Here is a 19413-nt window from a genome sequence, read left to right on the forward strand (position 1 = left end):
GTAATCTGACTTTGAAAATAAAGCAAAAGAAAAGCTCCCCACCAACCCCCTCCAAAGGCCCTGGACTGAAGGCAGTGCTAAATCGCTGAGCGCTGCCCCGGTCCCCCCACCCCCCCACCCCCGAGGCTGCCCTGTCTTTGTTTTTTAAAGTGTCACTCATAACATAGTATACAGTGTGGGCTTATTTTGTTGTTTTGCTTTTTTAATCCAATCTCTACTTTTTGATTAGAGTGCTTAGTACATTTCTATTTGAAATAATTATTGATAAAATGGATTTGATCTGCCATTTTCCTCTTTGCTTCCTTTTTGTGTTAACTAATTTTTGTTCTTCAGTTTCTCCCTTTGTGACTTCTTTTGTTTTAATCAGATATTTCTTCCTCCAAATTTTAATTTCCTTATTGGCTTATAACTATATAGCTTTGCATTATTATTTAGGTGTATCTCTAGGTATTATCCACATGCTGATCACATAACAGTATATTTAATGTCAAATTATTTTTAGTAAAACAGGAATTTTTGAAACTGTAGGGTTCTATTTATCTAGTCCTTTATGTGGTTGTTTTACACACACACAAATTTTGATCCTCTATTATTAGATTCATACACATTTAGAATTATTACGTCTGCTTAGAGAATTGACCCCTTTGTTATTATGTAACACTCCTTTTTATCCTCAGCTTTATTCAGAGATCTCCATTGCATGAATTAATATAGCCACTCAAACTTTTTTGATTAGTTTTAGCATAATATATCTTTCTCCACCCCTTTGCTTTAACCTACCTGTATCTTTATATTTATCTCTTCCTTTACTTATGTAGATTTGTGTTTCTGAGTTATACCATTTACCTTTTCCCTCAAGAACTTCTTTTATCATTTCTTACAGAATAGGTATTTTGGTGATGATTTCCCTCGATTTTTGTTTGTCTTAAAAAATATTTCTCCTTCACTTTTGAAGGATAGTTTTGCTGAATATAAACTTCCATGTTGGTGAGTTTTTTCTCTTAACATTTGAATATTTTATTCAACTCTCTTCTTGATGGTATGGTTTCTGATAAGAAATTCAGTATAAAAAAAAGAAATTCAATATAGTTCTTTTTCTTGAAGAGGCAAGTCATTTTATTTCTCTAGCTTCTTTCAAAATTTTCTCTTATCTTTGCTTTTCTGGATTTTGAATATGATATGCATCATATACGTTTTTTAAGGGTTGGCATTTATTCTTGCTTAATGTTTTCTGAGATTCCTGGATCTCTGTTTTGGTGTCTGTCATTAATTTTGGAAAGGTTTTGGCCATTATTTAAAATATTTTTCTTGGGCAGTCCCAGTGGCCCAGTGGTTTAGTGCTGCCTTCAGCCCAGGGTGCGATCCTGGAGACCCCGGATCGAATCCCACCCAAGCCCCCTGCATGGAGCCTGCTTCTCCCTCTGCCTGTGTCTCTGCCTCTCTCTCTCTCTGTGTCTCTCATGAATAAATAAATAAATCTTTAAAAAAAAACTATTTTATTTTATTTATTTTTTAAAGATTTTATTTATTTATTTATTCACGAGAGAGACAGAGAGAAATGTAGAGACATAGGCAGAGAGAGAAGCAGGCTCCATGCAGGGAGCCTGATGTGGGACTTGATCCCAGGACTAGGATCATGCCCTGAGCCAAAAGCAGATGTTCAACCACTGAGCCACCCAGGCATCCCTTAAAATATTTTTCTGGTGTGCCTGGGTGGCTCAGTTGGTTAAGTGTCTGCTTCCGGCTCAGGTCATTCATGATCCCAGGGTCCTAGGATCCAGCCCCACATGAGGCTCCTTGCTTAGCAGGGAGCCTGCTTCTCCCTCTCCCTCTGCCTGCCATTCCCCCTGCTCGTGCTCTCACTCTCTGTCAAATAAATAAATAAAATTCTTAAAAAAGAAAAAGAAAATATTTTTCTTACTCAGTTCTCTCTTCTTCTGGTAGTCTAATTACATGTATGTTATAGTTTTTGAAATTGTCTCACAATTCTTGAATATTCTGGGATTTTCCTTTTCATGCCTTCTTTCTCTTTGTATTTCAGTTTGGAAATATTCTATTGATCTATCTTCAAACTCACTGACTCTTTACTTGACTGTGTGCAGTTTACTGAAGAGCCCATGAAAGGCGAATGCCTGTTACAGTGCTCCTTTTGATTCTTAGAGTCTCCATCTCTCTGCTTACATTACCATCTATTTTTTGCATGTCTAATTTTTCCATTAGAGTCAACAACATAGTAATCATAGTTATTTTAATTTCTCTAACTGATAATTTTAAAATCTTTGTCATATGAATTTTAAGATTTTATTTATTCATGAGAGACACACACAGAGAGAGAGAGAGAGAGAGAGAGGCAGACACACAGGCTGAGGGAGAAGCAGGCTTCATGCAGGGAGCCTGATGTGGGATTCAATCCCAGGACTCCAGGATCACACCCTGGGCTGAAGGCAGGCACTAAACCGCTGAGCCACCCAGGGATCCCTGTCATATGAATCTGATAGTGATACTTATTTTGTCTTTTCAGACTCTGTGTGTGTGTGTGTGTGTGTGTGTTACTTTTAGTATACCTTGTAATTTTTTGTTGAAAGCTGGACATATTGCATTGGGTAACAGAATTGAGGCAGATAGGCCTTTAGTGTGAGATTTTATATTAATCTAACTAGAAGTTGATCTGTCTTTAATGCTTGCTGTTGTTGTAGGTGTCAGAGACTTCAAACTCTTCTAGTGTCCTTATTTCTGGTTTCTCTTTTGCCTTTGGGCTCCCCATCTACTCTTCCTTAGGGACAGTCTGCATCTTTCAATTTTTTCAGCTATAATCCATTGTTATCATACTGGGGCTTTGCTGTTGTGGAGGCAAAGTGTAAGGTAAGAAAAACACTTTATAATCTTATTTAATCTCAGTCTTTTCATGGGTCTGTGCTTCTGGGCTGTGATCTTCATTAAGTATTTTATAGTTTCCCCTTCCTCCATCCTTGGGTGGAGGCATCTGTCAGACCCAGGAGGGGATATTTCTTGGCCTTACACCATGAGAACTTGGTGGGTTTTCTGGAGATAAAAATCATGAAAGGGTAGGGTCTCCCCCACCCTGGCCCCAAACTGTGGTCATCAAGAGTTTCTCACTGTCATGTAAGTCTACACTCAGCCTCTGGCCTAGCAAATTGTCAAAATTATTTAAGTGTCTCTACCAGTTCACTGGCTTTTGCTCAGAGTAACTGGATCTTTTGTGACTTCTGGAATCCCCTGTCTCTCCAGATTTGGGGCTGGTAGTTTGCTGTGCAACCTCGGTGCTTTGAAGGGTCCAAGAGAAATCATTAAATTTTTATTGTTGTAAAGCTAGAAGAGATGACTTCTAAACTCTTCACATTTCTATGCTGATAGAAGTCAATTACCTTCTATGTAAGATTTTATTTTCTCTTGCTGCTTTCAAGATTTTCTCTTTATCACTGATTGTTTGCATTGTGGAGGTCTGTAACAGAATGTGGTTTTCTTTGTATTTATCCAAATTGGGGTTGTGGAGCTCTATCAGATAATTAACCAAGTATTATTCATATTTCACCAGATATGGGGAGTTAGTAATTTTTCTTTTCTTACACATTTTCTCTCTATATATCACTCACTCACTCACTCACTCCATCAACTCTTTTTTGCTCTCCTTCTTTTGGGATTAAAATAAGCATTATGTTGGATTATTTGGTATTAATAGGCCTCTGAGGTTCTATCTTTTTCTTGTTTTTCTTTTTGCTCTTTGGGTTGGATAATTTTTATTTATCTTTTTTCACCTTTACTGATTTTTTTTCTGTCATCTCCAATCTATTGAGCCTATCTAGTAAATTTTTTTTGTTTTAGTCATTGCATTTTTTCAGTTTTGAAATTCTTATTTAGCTTTCTTTTTATAATTTCAATTTTCTGGGATGCCTGGGTGGCTCAGCAGTTGAGCATCTGCCTTTGGCCCAGGGCATGATCCCAGAGTCCTGGGATAGAGTCCCACATGGGGCTCCCTGCGTGGAGCCTGCTTCTTCCTCTGCCTATGTTTCTACCTCTCTGTGTGTGTGTCTCTCATGAATAAATAAATAATATCTAAAAAAATTTTCAGTTTTCTGTTGAAATTCCCTATTTGTTAATTCATTGAACTCATGTTTCCTTTTTGATCATTAAAAATCATTGTCTGCTGAATCTAACATCTGGGCCCAATTTCAGCAAGGGTCCATAAACTGCCTTTTATCCTGAATGTAAGCCACCCTTTCCTGTTTCCTTGCATGTCTGGTAGTTTTTGGTTGAAAACTGGATGCTATGGGTGATGTGTTGTGGAGACTCTGCATTCTGTTATATTCCTCTGAGGATTGTTGGATTTTGTTCTATTAAGCAGTTAACTTACCTTAATTCTAACTATAAGCTTTGTCTCCCATATAGAGTGTAGCAGCTGAGATCTCTGCTCAGCATTTTTCAGTTTCCAGCTGCTGCTTTCATAGACTTGCCCCTTGGAGTGTTCTCTACCTTTGTAAGACAAAATAAGCTGAAAGTTTGGAAAGACTCAGATTCTGGGTCTTATTGTCTCTGAGGCTTCCTTGTTTCTAGCTGATCTGCCAGCCCCAGCTCTGCTCTCTGATACCACAGGCATTAAGGCTTCTGCCTTTATGCCATATGAGCTGCGTGTGAGTTGGAAACACGTACAGTCAAAAAAACAGCTATTGCACATATTGCATTTGGTGCAGTTCTGTCTTTCAAGAACACATTCCTCTCTCACATCTGCCTGCTATTTCTTTGAGCCCCTTGGAGTCTTTCTTACATACGCATAGCTTAGCAGTCAGGCAAAGATTTGGGTAGAATTTATACTTATATATGGGGACCTACGCTGTCTGTGGCTCTTTTGCTTCTAGCATTTCCTTCTAACTTTCCAGGTGTTCTGAAACCCTCAGCTCTATCTTTTGACTCCTTAGGTCCATGAGGCTTCAACATTCTCCTGTCTAAGCCACTCATGTTGGAGAATATACAGTCAAGAGAACAGCAAATACAAATCTTATCCAGTGTGGTTCTATCTTTCAAATGTAAATTCTTCTGTTGTTTCTACCTCCCATGTTTCACCAGGACTGCCCCCCAAAACCAGCAGTATGTCTCCCATGCGTGCAGTTTAGCAGTTAGTCAGGGATTTGAGAAATGTTTATATTCATATTTTGGGGTTCATTCCTTCTGGAACTGTTCTGAATTCAGGAAATCACACCTAAATGGTCTTCTGTTCTGCCAACCCTAAACTTTATCTTCTACCACCATCAGCCAGTAAGGCTGTGATGTTCAGCAGCAAGATTTTTGGGTGGGACAGAAAGTATTCACAGCCAAAACAAGCTACAAACTTACAACTCTTACTCTTGCAGTCAACTTTCAAGAGCAAATTCCCCTACAGTTTCTGCCTGTCTTAGTCACTTTCCAATACCTTCATTCAAGAGGTTAAGAAAAACAAAACAAAACAAAAACCCAAAAGGTTAAGAAAGAGGGCTTTATTTTTTATTTTTTATTTTTTTACTTTTTTAATAAAACTTTTTGTGGGAGAGCTTGCTGGAAAACTTTTGCGACAGGCATTATTGGAAGTCCCAAAGAGCTGTTTTGTTTTGTTTGCTATTTGCCTTTAGCTTTTCCTCTTTTTTAAATTGTAGTATCTTGATATTAATTCTATAATTTTTCTTTTTGAATACCTGTCTTTGAATGAGGTAAGTCCTTCCTGTACCAGTTACTTAAAGGAGATTCATCTGGGAAGGGGGGACAGTAATTTTTCTTATCCTGCAGAATTGAGTATGATTTACTTTTTCCTCAACAACTGAGGTTGGTGGCTCAGGGCTGTTCACAATGCTGTCTTTCTCTCCCACCCTGTCACACTGACAGAAAGCTCTCTAAAAATGTGATTTGTCTATATGATTCCTTGTTCAGCCACCATTTCCTCTTCTTTGCCTTGAAATCAACTGAATAAAACTGCTGCTTCCTGCCAGCAGTCCTTGCCCATTGTTGCACTTTGCAACTCTCTTTTTAAATTTTTTTTTAATTTTTTTAAATTTTTATTTATTTATGATAGTCACAGAGAGAGAGAGAGAGAGAGAGAGAGGCAGAGACACAGGCAGAAGGAGAAGCAGGCTCCATGCACCGGGATCCCGACGTGGGATTCGATCCCGGGTTCCCAGGATCGCGCCCTGGGCCAAAGGCAGGCGCTAAACCGCTGCGCCACCCAGGGATCCCCACAACTCTCTTTTTAAAAGTCTGCATATTTTTAATTGAAGTATAGTTGACATACAGTGTATATTAGTTCCAAATGTACAGCACAGTGAATCAGCGTTTATATACATTACAAAGTGATTACCATGATAACTTTTGAGCATACTTTTCACTTTTTTGCACTCCTAATTGGCCTTCATTGTTCAACAGCCCTTCCTGCTATTTTTTTATTTGGGCTTTCTAATGTTACCTAGTTTTGTCAAAGATGATGTTGGCATAACTACTTCTTGGTCTTTTTGTTTCTTTCGGTTGGCTTCCCGGAGGAACTGAAAAAACAAAACAAAACACTGAACTATACCACCTAAAACCAGGAGCAATCACTAAAAGTTTTTGAAACTTTTTACTTTAAGGTAATTGTAGATTCACATAGAGTTGTAATAATGCAGAGAGATCCCCGTGAACACTCAGTTTCTCCAATGATAACATCTTGCAAAATTATAACAATATGCAACCAAGACACTGACAGTAATATAATCAAGATACAGAACATTTCCACCACCACAGCAGTCCCTTTTGTATCCCTTTGATAGCCACACTCACTTCCATCCCAACACCATGTGCTTATTTGCCATCTGCCATTTCCTCTTTAGTGAAATGTCTCTTCATGTATTTTGCCCATTTTCTAATTGTTTGGATTTTATGGTTGAATTTTGAGATTCTTTATTCTGTTTTCATATATACGGTTTGAAAATATTTTCTCATGGTCTGCAGGTTGTCTTTTCATCTTCTTCACAGGGTCCTTTGCGGAGCAAAAGTTTTTTATTTTGATGAATTTCATTTTATTAATTTTTAATTTTGTGGATCATGATTTGTCGTCAAATCTAAGAACTTTTTGCCTCACCCTGGATACTGATGACTTTCTCCCTTTTTTTTTTTAACTAAAAGTTTTATAGACTTACATTTTACATTCAAGTCTGTGATCCATTTTGAATTAATTTTATATAAGATGTGAAACTTCTGTAGAGGATTTTTTGTTTTGTTTTTGCCTATGAATATCCAGTTGCTGAAAAGGTGATCTTAACTTCATTGAATTGTTTTTACACTTCCGTCAAAATTAGTTGAGGGTATTTTGTGGGTCTCTTGTGAGTTTTCTGTTCTATTTTATTGATTTATGTGTCTATCACTTTGCTAATACTGCAGGACTGTGATTACTATAGGTAAATAATAAGGCTTAAAAATTGATTGACTGGGATGCCTGGGTAGCTCAGTGGTTGGACATCTGCTTTTGGCTCAGGTCGTTATCCTGGGGTCCCAGGATGAGTCCTGCATCAGGCTCCCTGCATGGAGCCTGCTTCTCCCTCTGCCTATGTGTCGGCCTGTCTCTCTCTGTGTCTCTCATGAATAAATAAATAAAATCTTTAAAAATAAATTTTTAAAAATTGATTGATTCTTCCCATTTTATTTATCTTTCTCAAAATTATTTTACTTGTTCTAGTTCTTTTGCTTCCCTTATCCATACAAAAAGACAAATCTTGCTGGAATTTTGAAAGAAGTTGCATTTATTTATTTATTTATTTATTTATTTATTTATTTATTTATTTATCTATCTATCTATCTATCTTTGGGGGGGTTACCAAATTACTTATCTGAAGGAATGATACAAATGAAAGAAGCAGATGTTTTGGTACAACTTATAGAAAAGGTGAAGATAACCCCAACATGCATGCACAGCCTAAGAAGTTGCATTTAACAATTATATATCAAACTGGGGAGAATTGACATTTTTTACTGTTTTGAGTCTTCCAATCCACAAATATGATATGTTTTCTATTTATTTAAATGCTTTGTGGATTTCAACATACAAATGTTATACATACTTTGTTAGATTTATAACTAGGTATTTCATTTTATTTTCAGTGATTAAAATGGTATTGCATTTTTAATTCTAGTGTCCATATGTTTACTGTTAGTATATAGAAATACATTAGATTTTTATTTGTTTATCTTGCATTCTGTGACTTTGATGAATTCAGTTATTTGTTATAGGAAACTTTTGGAGATTCCAAAAGGCTGTTTTTATGTAGGCAATTATGTCATCTGTAAATAGGGACAATTTTGTTTCTTCTCTCCCAAACTACATACCTGTTTGGTTTCCTACCTTATTGCACTGCCTAGAACTTCTAGCATTATATTGACCAAGTGATGAGAGCAGATATCCTTGCTTTGTTCTTGATCTTAGATGTAAAATCTTCAGTCTTTCATTATTAGGTATAATGTTAGGTGTAGGATTTTTGTAGATGCTCTTTTTTAAGTTGAATAAGTTTTTCATGAAGTATAGAAAACTCACCTCTCTTTATGTCCCATTTTTGCCCTATTTATAAGATAATATTCTTAAATATTTACTCTGCATCCATTTAGAACCACATCAGATGCTGTTATAAATTTTACTTCCAGGGTCAAAAATAAATCTAGAAAACTCAAGGGAAGAAGGAAAGTATATTGTATTTACCCATATTTTTGCTTACCAAGTTCTGTCTTCCTTCCTGATGTTCTCTCAGTTTAGAGAAATTCCTTAGGTCATTCTTCTAGGGTATATCTGCTGGTGACAAATACTCTTTGTTTTCCTTCATCTAAGAATGTCTTGGTTTCTTCTTTATTCTTGAAATATATTTTCACTGCATATAGGATTCTAGGTTGACAGTTCTTTTATTTTAGCGCTTTAAAAAGTTGCTCAACCTCCTCCACCCCATGGATTCTGATAAGATACCCTCTGCATTTGAATTGTTTTTCTACTAAAGGTAAAGTGTCATCTGTCTCAACACTTTTCTTTGTCTTGAAAGAAAGTTCAGAAATTTGACCATTATGAGTCTTGATATAGATTACTTTGGATTTTCCTCTTTGATGTTAGTTAAGCTCCTTGAATCTGCAGGTTTATGTCTTTCATGAAACTTCAGCCATGATTTTTTTTTCTAGAATTTTTTCATCCTTGGATTTCTCCTCTCCCCCTGAGATTCTGATGATGCGTATGTTAGATCTTTTTTTATTTACCCACAGGTCACTTAGGCTCTGCTCATTTTTTTTTCAATTGTTCAGATTGGATAATTTCTCGTTTCATCTTCCAGTTCACTGATTCCTTCCTCTGTCCCCTGCATTCTTCTGATGAGCCCATCCGAGGCTTTTTATTTCAGTTACTGTATTTTTCATTTCTAAAATTTCCATTTGGTTGTGCTTTCTGTGTTGTTTGGTAAGACTTTTTTTTTTTTTTTTTCATTTGTTTCAAGCTTGTTGAAACATTTTTATGATGCATTCTATGACTACTTAAAATCTCTGCCGGGTAACTCTAATATCTCTGTCTCTTGGTCCTGTCACCTATTAATGATCCTTTCTTCATTCAGTTTGAGATATTCTTGGTACTTGGTGTGCTGATGATTTCCTATTGAAAATTGGACATTTTCATATTATTTTAGGAGACTCCAAATATTATTTAAATCTGATTCAGGGGGCACCTGAATTCATGAAAGACACACAGAAAGAGAGGCAGAGACATAGGCAGAGGGAGAAGCTGGCTGCCTCTGTGGAGCCTGAAGTGGGACTCAATCCCAGGACCCCAGGATCACGCCCTGAGCCAAAGGCAGATGCTCAACCGCTGAGCCACCCAGGCATCCCTAAATTTAAAAATCTTAAAAAAAAATAAAAATAAAGCTTCTGATTTAGTTTCTGACACCACTCCAGAAGGAAGAAGGTAGAATGTCAGGCAGGAATAGTAATCCAGGTTTCCCTCTTTAGCTTCTGTTGAAACCTGAGGGTTTCTGTTGGGGGATGCGTGGAGTTCCAGCTCCCCAGTAGGCCTCCACTGCTACTTTCCTGGGTAGCAGGGTTACAAGTGTCTTGTTACAGTTTCCCCAGTGTTCTCCAATGGCACTAAGGGATGGGGAGGTTCACTGAGGCCCTCCAAGGATGAAAGTTTCTGCTCCCTATTCAGACTTCTTTGATACAATGCCCCCATAGGGGGTGGGGAGTTGGGTGTCTCATTATAGCCCAATGAAGGTAGAAGTCTGGGCTCCCCACTGGGCCTTTGTTGGCATGGGTAGGGATGAAGTGATAATTTTTTCTGAGAAGTTTGATTGAAGTAGAGTTGTTATTACCTAAAAATTCTGTCTTGCTAAGCTGCCCCTTTCCTTGTCCTTTACCTATCTGTGCACACTGAGCTTAAGAAGCCAGTAACCTGGGAATACCAAAGTTTGCAATATATTAACATAACAGTGTGTAATGCCTTATTATATTAGTTTGTTAGGGTTGACATAAGAAGTACCACAGACTAGGTGGCACATACAAGAAAAATTTATTTTCTCACAGTTCTGGAGACTAGAAGTCCAAGATCAAGGTGTCAGCGGGATTTTTTTCCCTAAGATCTCTCTCCTTGGCTTGTAGATGACTATCTTCTCCCTGTGTTCTCACATAGTTATATACATGTGACCCTGGTGTCTTTTTATGTACCCAGCTTTCTTCTTCTGTTAAGGACACCAATCATATTGGATTACAGTCCTCTCAAATGACCTCATTTAACCTTAATTACCTCTTTAAAGATCTGTCTCCAAATACAGTCACATTTGGAGGAAGTTAGAGTTAAGACTTGAACATACAAATTTTAGAGAGTAACACAATTTAGCTCATGACAACTAGGGTCTAAAGGTCTCTGGCCTATCTGCCTTCTTTTCACCTTTTGGAGTCATTTATAATTGTTTATATATAGTCCAGGATTTTTAGCTGTATTTAGTGGGGAGAATAGTGAAGGGTATGTGTACTCTACCTTTCTGGAAGCAGAAGTCTCCCATTGAGTTGTCAGACTATTAAAACATATTTGATGGCCTAAGTAGATCTGAACTAAGGCCGAGGAGCAGAGCTCCTTGCAATGGATCTCTTAGAACTCTCAGGCAATGAGGCTTCTGAAAGGTGACTCAGCATAAAGGAAAAGAGTGACCAAAAAAAAAAAAAAAAAAAAAATCAGAACTAAGGTCCAAGAGTCAATAGAGTGTTTTAGTAGTAAAGTTGCAAAGAATAAGGTACTACATGACTTGGGAGATAAAATAGAGGGATCACAACTAGCTAGAGGACCAAGAAAGGCTTGGTTTTGAGCACATGACTAGAACCTATCCAAGTTACCCATCCCAGGGCTGTGGGCTCACCTTGGGAATGGCTGTAAAGTGAATCTAAGGAATTATAATACTTGGAGAGGAAGACCACTTTTGCTGAGGATCAGGAACTCAATACAGAGCGTGACACAGAGATGAAGCCAGTTCTTAGCCAATTGAATGGTTGTTGCCTTGGCAAGCTGACAGGGTCTGCACCAAGGCCAGCAGGGTCCATGCAGCAACACCTCTGGCAATAGCAGATGACCTGTTACATTGACCAGAGTGACTTCCAAGCCCAGGGCCCCTAGACTTGCAGCCCTGGTGCCCATGAAACTAAAATCAGAAGATACTGGAGGTTCAGCTGGAGTGGCTGCCCTGATGGCTTTTGGGGCAGGTCCAAGCTTCCCCTGCCCCCATCAGGCAGCAGCCAACTTCTATGAGCATGCCTAGGATTTCTCACACAAATATCTGGGAGAGTTTATCCCCTGGAAAAAGCTGCATTTCCTGCTAGTCATGTAAGTGGCTACAGAAACATCAAGATTTATGACACTGATGTAAAAATGACCTGACTTGTAGTTAGTGGGTACATTAAGGGAAGCACATTAGTCATTATTACAGCCCTTGTCTGAGTCCCTGGGCTATGGCCAGGAGGGGAAATGTGGGTTTTAAAAATGAAAACATCATTTCTTATGCAGGAAGTACTCCAACACCTCCTGTTTCCTCACAGTCCTTCAGCCTGTCTGGTTGCTACCTTGTCATAATGTTTGAATTAGAATGGTGAAATGTGCTGTAGAAGTGCACAAAAGGGAAACTTCTCTGGAACTGAAAGATATCTGCTGGGGTCAGCAAAACATATCCTGATTCCCACCTTCATGTTCAGAGAGCAAAAGGAGAACTGGACCTTCACATGGTCTGCGGATGCACGAATCACTGACCCTGGAGCACATGTGTATCTCCTGTTCATGAGCATCAGCCCTGCAGTCCCAGACTCCAACTTAGCACTTGATGGAGATAAAGGATAGACTCTCCCCTTCCTTTGTTGCATGGAAAGGTCCTCCTCAAGGAATTAGGGTGAACTACACTTTGTGGATCCAAGGTCTCTAACAAGATGAAAAGAAGTAACAACACTGTATCTGTTATCTTGGGCATATTCCTTAGGAAGAAGAAAGTGGTACCATTTTGGTGGCAGTAGATAGGAGCAACTGCCTACCGCCTGACATCGTTGATTGTATTTAAAACTCAGATCATTTTTGGCTCTGGTTTTCTTTTCTAAAGGTTGTCCCCTTCAGTTACTACCTATAGCTTAAAGCCAAGACCCTGTGGAGGAGACCCTACATTCTTGTACTCAATATTGTTTTAATGCTTGACCATTCCCTATTTTCAAGCAATAATGTCTTTAGTGTTTAGAGTAATCTTCCTGAAATGCAAATCGGATCTTGTCACCCAGGGATAGATGCCTGATGTCTGTGCCCTTGTGATGTATACACCTTTATCAGCATGCTTACTGTATCTTTTAAAATCCTGGTGTGCTTATCTGTCTTCTCTATTTGGCTATGAACTTAACAAGGACAGGGACTGCCTATGACTTGTCTTACAATCCTGACACATGTCCAAAAACCTAACACATAGGTAGCCCTCAAAAAAATGCTTGTTAGTTGAATGAAAGATTGACTAAATTAGTGAATGAACAATCCATGATTTTTTATTTTGAAGGACAGTTTACCACGGTATCACTTGCTTATTTCCTAAGTGTTCAGACATAAAGATTCAATTAAATTCAGTAAATATTTATCAGACACTTATGTGCCAGACCAGTGCTAGTGCTAGAGACACAAAGATAAAGAAACACACTGGGAGGGACCCTCAATTAGCTCCCAACCTGGAAAACTGTGCTTCCTGCAGCAGATAAATACAGGTAAAATAGCCTTACATCAGACTGGGTCAGTTTTTCCATCAGGATGGTTCAGTCCAAGTCAGGTTCTCTTGCTAAATGAGTTATGAGAACTATAGCTGGCTCTTTCCAGGTCATGCTCCCAGACCAGGAAGCAGGTCTAGGCTTGCTAATGCAGCTGTGTGTCCTGCCACAGAGTTGCAAGAGGAACCAAATGACCCTGGGACAAAAGCAGAAGGTGGTGTGGCTGGAGGGAACTGGGGAGGACTGGTAGAGAGATGGACTACACTTCCCTCAAAGCTCTAGCTGAGATGTGTGGGTATTAGGAGGGACTCTGGGTTTGTCTTTCAGAGGAGTGTTGATTGAATTATGGGGATACCAAAGCCTGCAGAGCCACTAACAATGTCACCAATGGAAAGGAAGGCTTTGTCTCCTAAAATATTACCACGGTCTGTGACAAGGATATAGGACCCTTTCCAGCATCTCAAAAATCATATGAGGTAAAAGGATATTGATTAGAAAGGGTCTTTTTCCATTTGCATTGTTCCTTCAGAAGCTACTAGGAACTGTTATAGATTTAGGTTTAATAAGGAAGATGGGAAGGTTATCAGTCCACTCAATCTTTTAATGTATAAGTCTTTTTTTAAAAGATTTTATTTATTTATTCATGAGAGACATGGAGAGAGAGGCAGAGACATTAGGCAGAGGGAGAAGCAGGCTCTCCATGGGGAGCCTGATGCAGGACTTGATCCCAGGACCCCGGGATCATGACCTGAGCCAAAGGCAGATGCTCAATCACTGAGCCACCCAGGCGTCCCCAACATAGGAGTCTTATTATCTATCTCCTTTCTTTAGTCTCCCCCTGCACTCCACTAGTGTCAATCACAAAGTTCAGAAGGGCAGATACATAGCCATAGGAGAGCCAGACATAAGCCAAGCGCCAGTTGGGACATTTAGTCCCAGATGGGAGAGTGACCAGAGGTGAGACTCAATCTGTGGTGTAAACATATGACAAAAGCCCTCCTGGCCTCCTCTTTGCTGGAGGTTTTGAGACAGCAAGTGCACCTTGATGAGAGAGAGACAGAGACAGAGACACTGAGAGAGATGGAGACAGAGAGAGAGACAAAGAGTCAGAGAAAGAGAGACAGAGAGAGAATTAGAGAGAGGAGAGAGCAGGGAGGGGAACTCTCTGGAAGTCTGGTATCATTCTGTCATGTTGCATCATCATCACAAAGAGATTAAATCTGAAGTAAAAAATGGCAAAGGCTCAAAGAAAATAAGTCACGCAGACTGAGGAATGACCTAATTAAAACACCACTCTCTCTGCTGCCATGTTCTATTTATAGCTGAAATATGAGCATTCCTGACAGGAAATATAAATTATAGCAAACCTAAGACTTTAAGGCGGCAGGTTCAGGTTTGCTTAATAAATCATCTCTGTGCTCATGAAGTGGGATATTTTTATTCATATGATTTTTCCATGTTAATGAAACTGTTAGTTCAGATCTCCTTTCTGCATGAGGTGACATTCATCGGATGTATTATTCAGGGATTGAGTGGAAAGGAGGAAAGAGTCCTCTTGTATGAAACCTTTAGCTAAATACACACAAACTTTATGCATCCCCCATTGTCCTCAAAATATACCTCAATGCTCATTCACGAGGTTGGTTTTTCAGGTTATTTTATAGCTGCTATTTTCAGATATCATTATAAATAATTACGTTTTACTGAAAACATCACAAAAACCAACCAGTAAGAAAAACAAAACCTTGAAAGCCTTATCTTAAATGTTAAGAGAAAAAAAGCAGAATAGATAACTTGTGAGTAAGCAGACCTACATTTCTGAGACCCCGGTACTGGAGACCTGGGTGAGGATGCCAGCGAGTCCCTCGTTGTTCTATGAGCTGGGACAGAATGAATCTTTCAGGGAAGATTGCTTCATGGTTTTTTTTTTTGGAAAAAATATTTAACAGACCCTCTCAGTGCTTTGTTAAAGTGTTTTTATTATGATGCATCTAGGGATCCCTGGGTGGCGCAGCGGTTTGGCGCCTGCCTTTGGCCCAGGGCGCGATCCTGGAGACCCGGGATCGAATCCCATGTCGGGCTCCCGGTGCATGGAGCCTGCTTCTCCCTCTGCCTGTGTCTCTGCTTCTTTCTTTCTGTGATGGGACTATCATAAATAAATTTAAAAAAAAGAAAACTTTATTATAATGCATCTAAAAGATGTGTTTAAGACAAGATTTGAAGTCTAAATGTCACTGTGGAAGTATTTTTAGATAAGATTATTTCTTAGATCACTAGACTGAGTACAGCAGGTGACCCTCCATAATGGGGAGAGGGGGCTTTATCCAATCAATTGAAAGTCTTAAGAGAAAAAAGACTGAGTCCCCCAAGGAAGAGGAAATCCTGCCTCCAGATGGCTTTTGGACCGGAGGTGAACCATCAACTCTTCCCTGGGTCTCCAGCCTGCAGATCTCAGACTTGTCAACGTCTCTCTCGGTTCCTCCCACCTCGTGCGCGCGCATGTGGGAACACACATGTTACACACACACAAATATATCCTATTGGTTCTGTTTCTCTGAAGAAACACACACGGCTACAAGTTAAATACTTCAAGCTATAAAACCAATAAAATCAAAGGAACAACTCTGACATAATATGACAGATATTAGGTCGGTGGTCTCTGATGTTGGGTTTCATGGTGGAGAAATGGCTTTTCTGGACTATTTCAATATTTCATCTGTTCTTATATTTGACTTTATTTTTTTTAAGATTTTATTTATTTATTCATGAGAGACACAGAGAGAGAGAGAAAAAAACAGAGACATAGGCGGAGGGAGAAGCAGGCTCCACGCGGGAAGCTGGATGTGGGACTCGATCCCCAGGTCTCCAGCATCACGCCCTGAGCCAGAAGGCAGACGCTTAACCACTGAGCCACCCAGGCCTCCCTTATATTTGACTTTAAAAACACCAAAGCCAGGGCGCCTCCGTGGCTCAGTTGGTTGAGTGCCTCCAGCTCGGGTCATGATCTCGGGGTCTTGGGATCCAGGCTGGCATTGGGATCCCTGCTCAGCAGGGAGTCTGCTTCTCCCTCTCCCTGTGCCTGCTGCTCCCTGCTTGTGCTCTCTTTTTGTGTCAAATAAATAAATAAAATATTTTTAAAAAGTAAAAACACCAAAGCTAATCAAAGTTGTTTCTATGAATGTACTGTACAAAACTATATAAATAATGAAGGTTTTTGCAAGTCTTAGAAAAATAGAATTTATACTTAATTAAAATTTTGCCAATAAGCAATCTTCAAATAATAATTTTGTAAAGCTGTTTTATTCATTGGAGGATAAAATTAACAATGTTGCATTACTTAAACCTACATGAAATATTATCTCACACAATTATTGCTGAAACTGGGAAGAAAAATATTCTTCACATAAATAAACTGCTTTAGTAGGCATATACAAATACAAGACATTTAAGAACCCACTCTTTTTTTTAAGGACTTTTATTCATTTATTTGAGAGAGAGAGAAAGCATGAGTGGGGGGTGGGAGAGTGGGGTGGGGGGGACAGAGAGAGAGAAGCAAACTCGCTCCATCCCAGGACCCCAGGATCATGACCTGAGCCCAAGGTAGACACTTAACCCACCGAGCCACCCAGGCGCCCCAGTATAACAACTCTTAAACATGACCGTGGTATCGATTGCCAGAAAGCAGAATCTTTGTAAGCAGCATGCTTATATTCTCATATGCTATAGCTAATTAGATTCTTCTACCACTTTATTCAAGCTGTTGCAAATCATTCATACAGTGTGCCATGATAACATTTGGACTATAGCTCACAAACTTCACAAATGCAAATGCAGCCACTAAAAATTCTTGCCAGTACTCATTTATAAGCTGGTCCACCATATATTCTAGAATTACACTTTTTGAAAAAATTATCACTGAAATGAAAGCACCATATATTTAAAATATCCTATTCCCTTATGCGTAAATAACTCTTCTTTTTGATGTCTTTTTTTACAGAGAGAGTGTGCATGTGTACTCATGGAGAGGGAGGGGCAGAAGGAGAAGGAGAGAATCTCGAGAAAACTCCACGTCCAGAGCAGAGCCTGACTCAGGGCTCAATCTCAGGACTCTGAGATCATGACCTGAGCCGAAATCATGAGTCAGATGCCAAAGACCGAGCCTGCCAGGCGCCCCTCTCTGCTAGCTCTTCTTATAAGGACATGAATCCTATTCAATTAGGGCCCCACTCTTATGACTTAATTTAACCTTAATTACTCCAAATTTAGCCACTCTGGGGTTAGGGCTTCAACATATGAATTTTGGGAGGACATATACATTTAATCCATAACAGGCTGTTTCTGTTTCTTGGCTTTTTTGAATAATGCTGCTATGAAAATGGATGTACAGCATGGGTTTGTTTTGTGCTGAGAATAAATTCTCGAAATCAAATTTAAATTTAGAAGCAGCTCAAATTAAGGTAAAAAAATCATTATGCAATTTTTATCTTTGAAAGTCAATCATCTAAATGCATTGAGTGACGGTAGGGAATTTCTCACTGACACCTTCTGGTGAATTGGATGGTTGCAGAATGAAGGGTTGGTGCCCTCGCTGCCTGCTGAGTGCAGCTTTCCCAGGGGTCTGACTAATCTTAGCTCAACTCACAGGAGACTCATCAGGAGCATGCAGGCTCCTGCATGTTTGCTTCTCTCTGTCTGTCTGTCCCTCCTCGCCCCCACTCTCCCACCCCCCACTCTTCAGATGGGTGAAGGATGAATTACAACAGATCATCAAAAGGGACAGAGACAAAAACCACTCCAGGGTCTCAGGGACTAAAAGTGGGGCCTCCTCATCACTGAGGATCTCTTGGTCTTTCTGCTCTGCTTACCTCCACTTGGCTTCCTTTTCCTTTTTCATTCTCCATGACAGAATCCAGAATAATCCAAGATCTGACAGCAAAGAGACTCACCCCATCTGCTCCAGCAGAAAACAGACCAAAAGCACAACAAAAAACCCATCCCCTAACTGGCTTGGTCCTGGACCAATCACTGTGCATGGTGACCGGCCACATGTCCACCCCTGTGGCCAATGACTGGATCTGTTGACAGAACACATGCAGGAATGCAGCAAAGACAAGATAGCACTGTGTCTTCAGGGAAATATAATACACTATACAAATGTGACTTACTATTAATAATCATTTTTAGTTTATTTGATACTCAGTTTCCTCACCTTTAAAATGGGAAAACCTATCCCCTCCCATCAGTGGGATGATTGGGGGAGGGTTGCTGCAGGGAAGAGGAGAGCATCCTGCCCGGCCCATCCCTGTGCCCCTTGCCCTCAAGCCTGTCACCATTGCCTCTCCCTCCTGTTTGTGCTCCTTCCCCAATTTCATGAACCATTTCATGAGATGCTGAAAAAAAAATTAAAAAGGAACATGGGAAAACATAATTCCTCTCTATCTTACAAGGTTATTGGGGAGTTTCAATGAGATAATGGAGGTGAAAGCACTTTGTGATTATATAATATATGCAATATGGGGCATTTATTACTGGTTAGGCAGTGTATTTCTTCACTTTATGGACAGAAACTAAGTGAAAAGAAAAGGTCATGAGAACCCACGATTCTAGATTGAAATGACAACCTATTCATTCAGTGGCTGTTTCCTGGACCTTTCAATAGCTAGACTACTTTAATTTTCCTCCTGGCTTTGTAGGAACAAGGCAACCCAAAACTCTTCCAGTCTTTGGGCTCTTTTGCTGCTCTCTTGGATGGATGCTGCATGAATGTCCACCACGTGCAGCTGTCTGAGGCCAGAACGGGAGACCATTGCACATGCTGATTCTGCTCCTGTGGCCTAGTGGCCCATGGAAGAACAAGTCATTGCCCAGGCAACAGCAATGCCTTTCTTGCCTCATTTGTGTCAGAAAGGACCAGAAAGGCAGAGGTTATTGATGACGGAAGGAGTCAGAGATGTGCTCTAGTTCAACTTCCTCATTTTATTGACAAAGACCCTTGACCTCTGTCACAGACGCTGCTGAGCCGCTTGGCTGCCTCTGAGTTAGTCTGTGGCTCCGGTGGATGGTTCCTGGAGGCTGATGGCTTCCACTGCCAGCATCATTCTCTACTTCTCTCCCGTGCCATGGAAGCTTGCAGGAGGAAGCAACACCGGCTAGGGATGGAGCTGGTACTAG

The 19413-nt window shown here is 39.8% G+C and overlaps 2 long non-coding RNA genes across 2 annotated transcripts in view; both read right to left on the reverse strand.

The window, feature by feature from the left end:
• The window catches only part of LOC140631469 (uncharacterized), a 39337-nt gene extending 21135 nt beyond the window's left edge, over positions 1-18202 (reverse strand). Inside the window, exon 1 of the long non-coding RNA XR_012029019.1 lies at positions 18108-18202. This is a non-coding gene — a long non-coding RNA (uncharacterized lncRNA). The remainder of the gene's footprint in view (positions 1-18107) is intronic.
• Positions 6230-11138, reverse strand: LOC140631468 (uncharacterized). Its single transcript, XR_012029018.1, has 2 exons — positions 11006-11138; positions 6230-6521 (listed from the first exon to the last, which is right to left on the reverse strand). It is a non-coding gene; the product is annotated as an uncharacterized lncRNA (long non-coding RNA).
• Positions 18203-19413: the final 1211 nt, after the last annotated feature.

Source organism: Canis lupus, chromosome 4 (assembly GCF_048164855.1).
Source record: "Canis lupus baileyi chromosome 4, mCanLup2.hap1, whole genome shotgun sequence".
Classification (NCBI taxonomy): domain Eukaryota; kingdom Metazoa; phylum Chordata; class Mammalia; order Carnivora; family Canidae; genus Canis; species Canis lupus.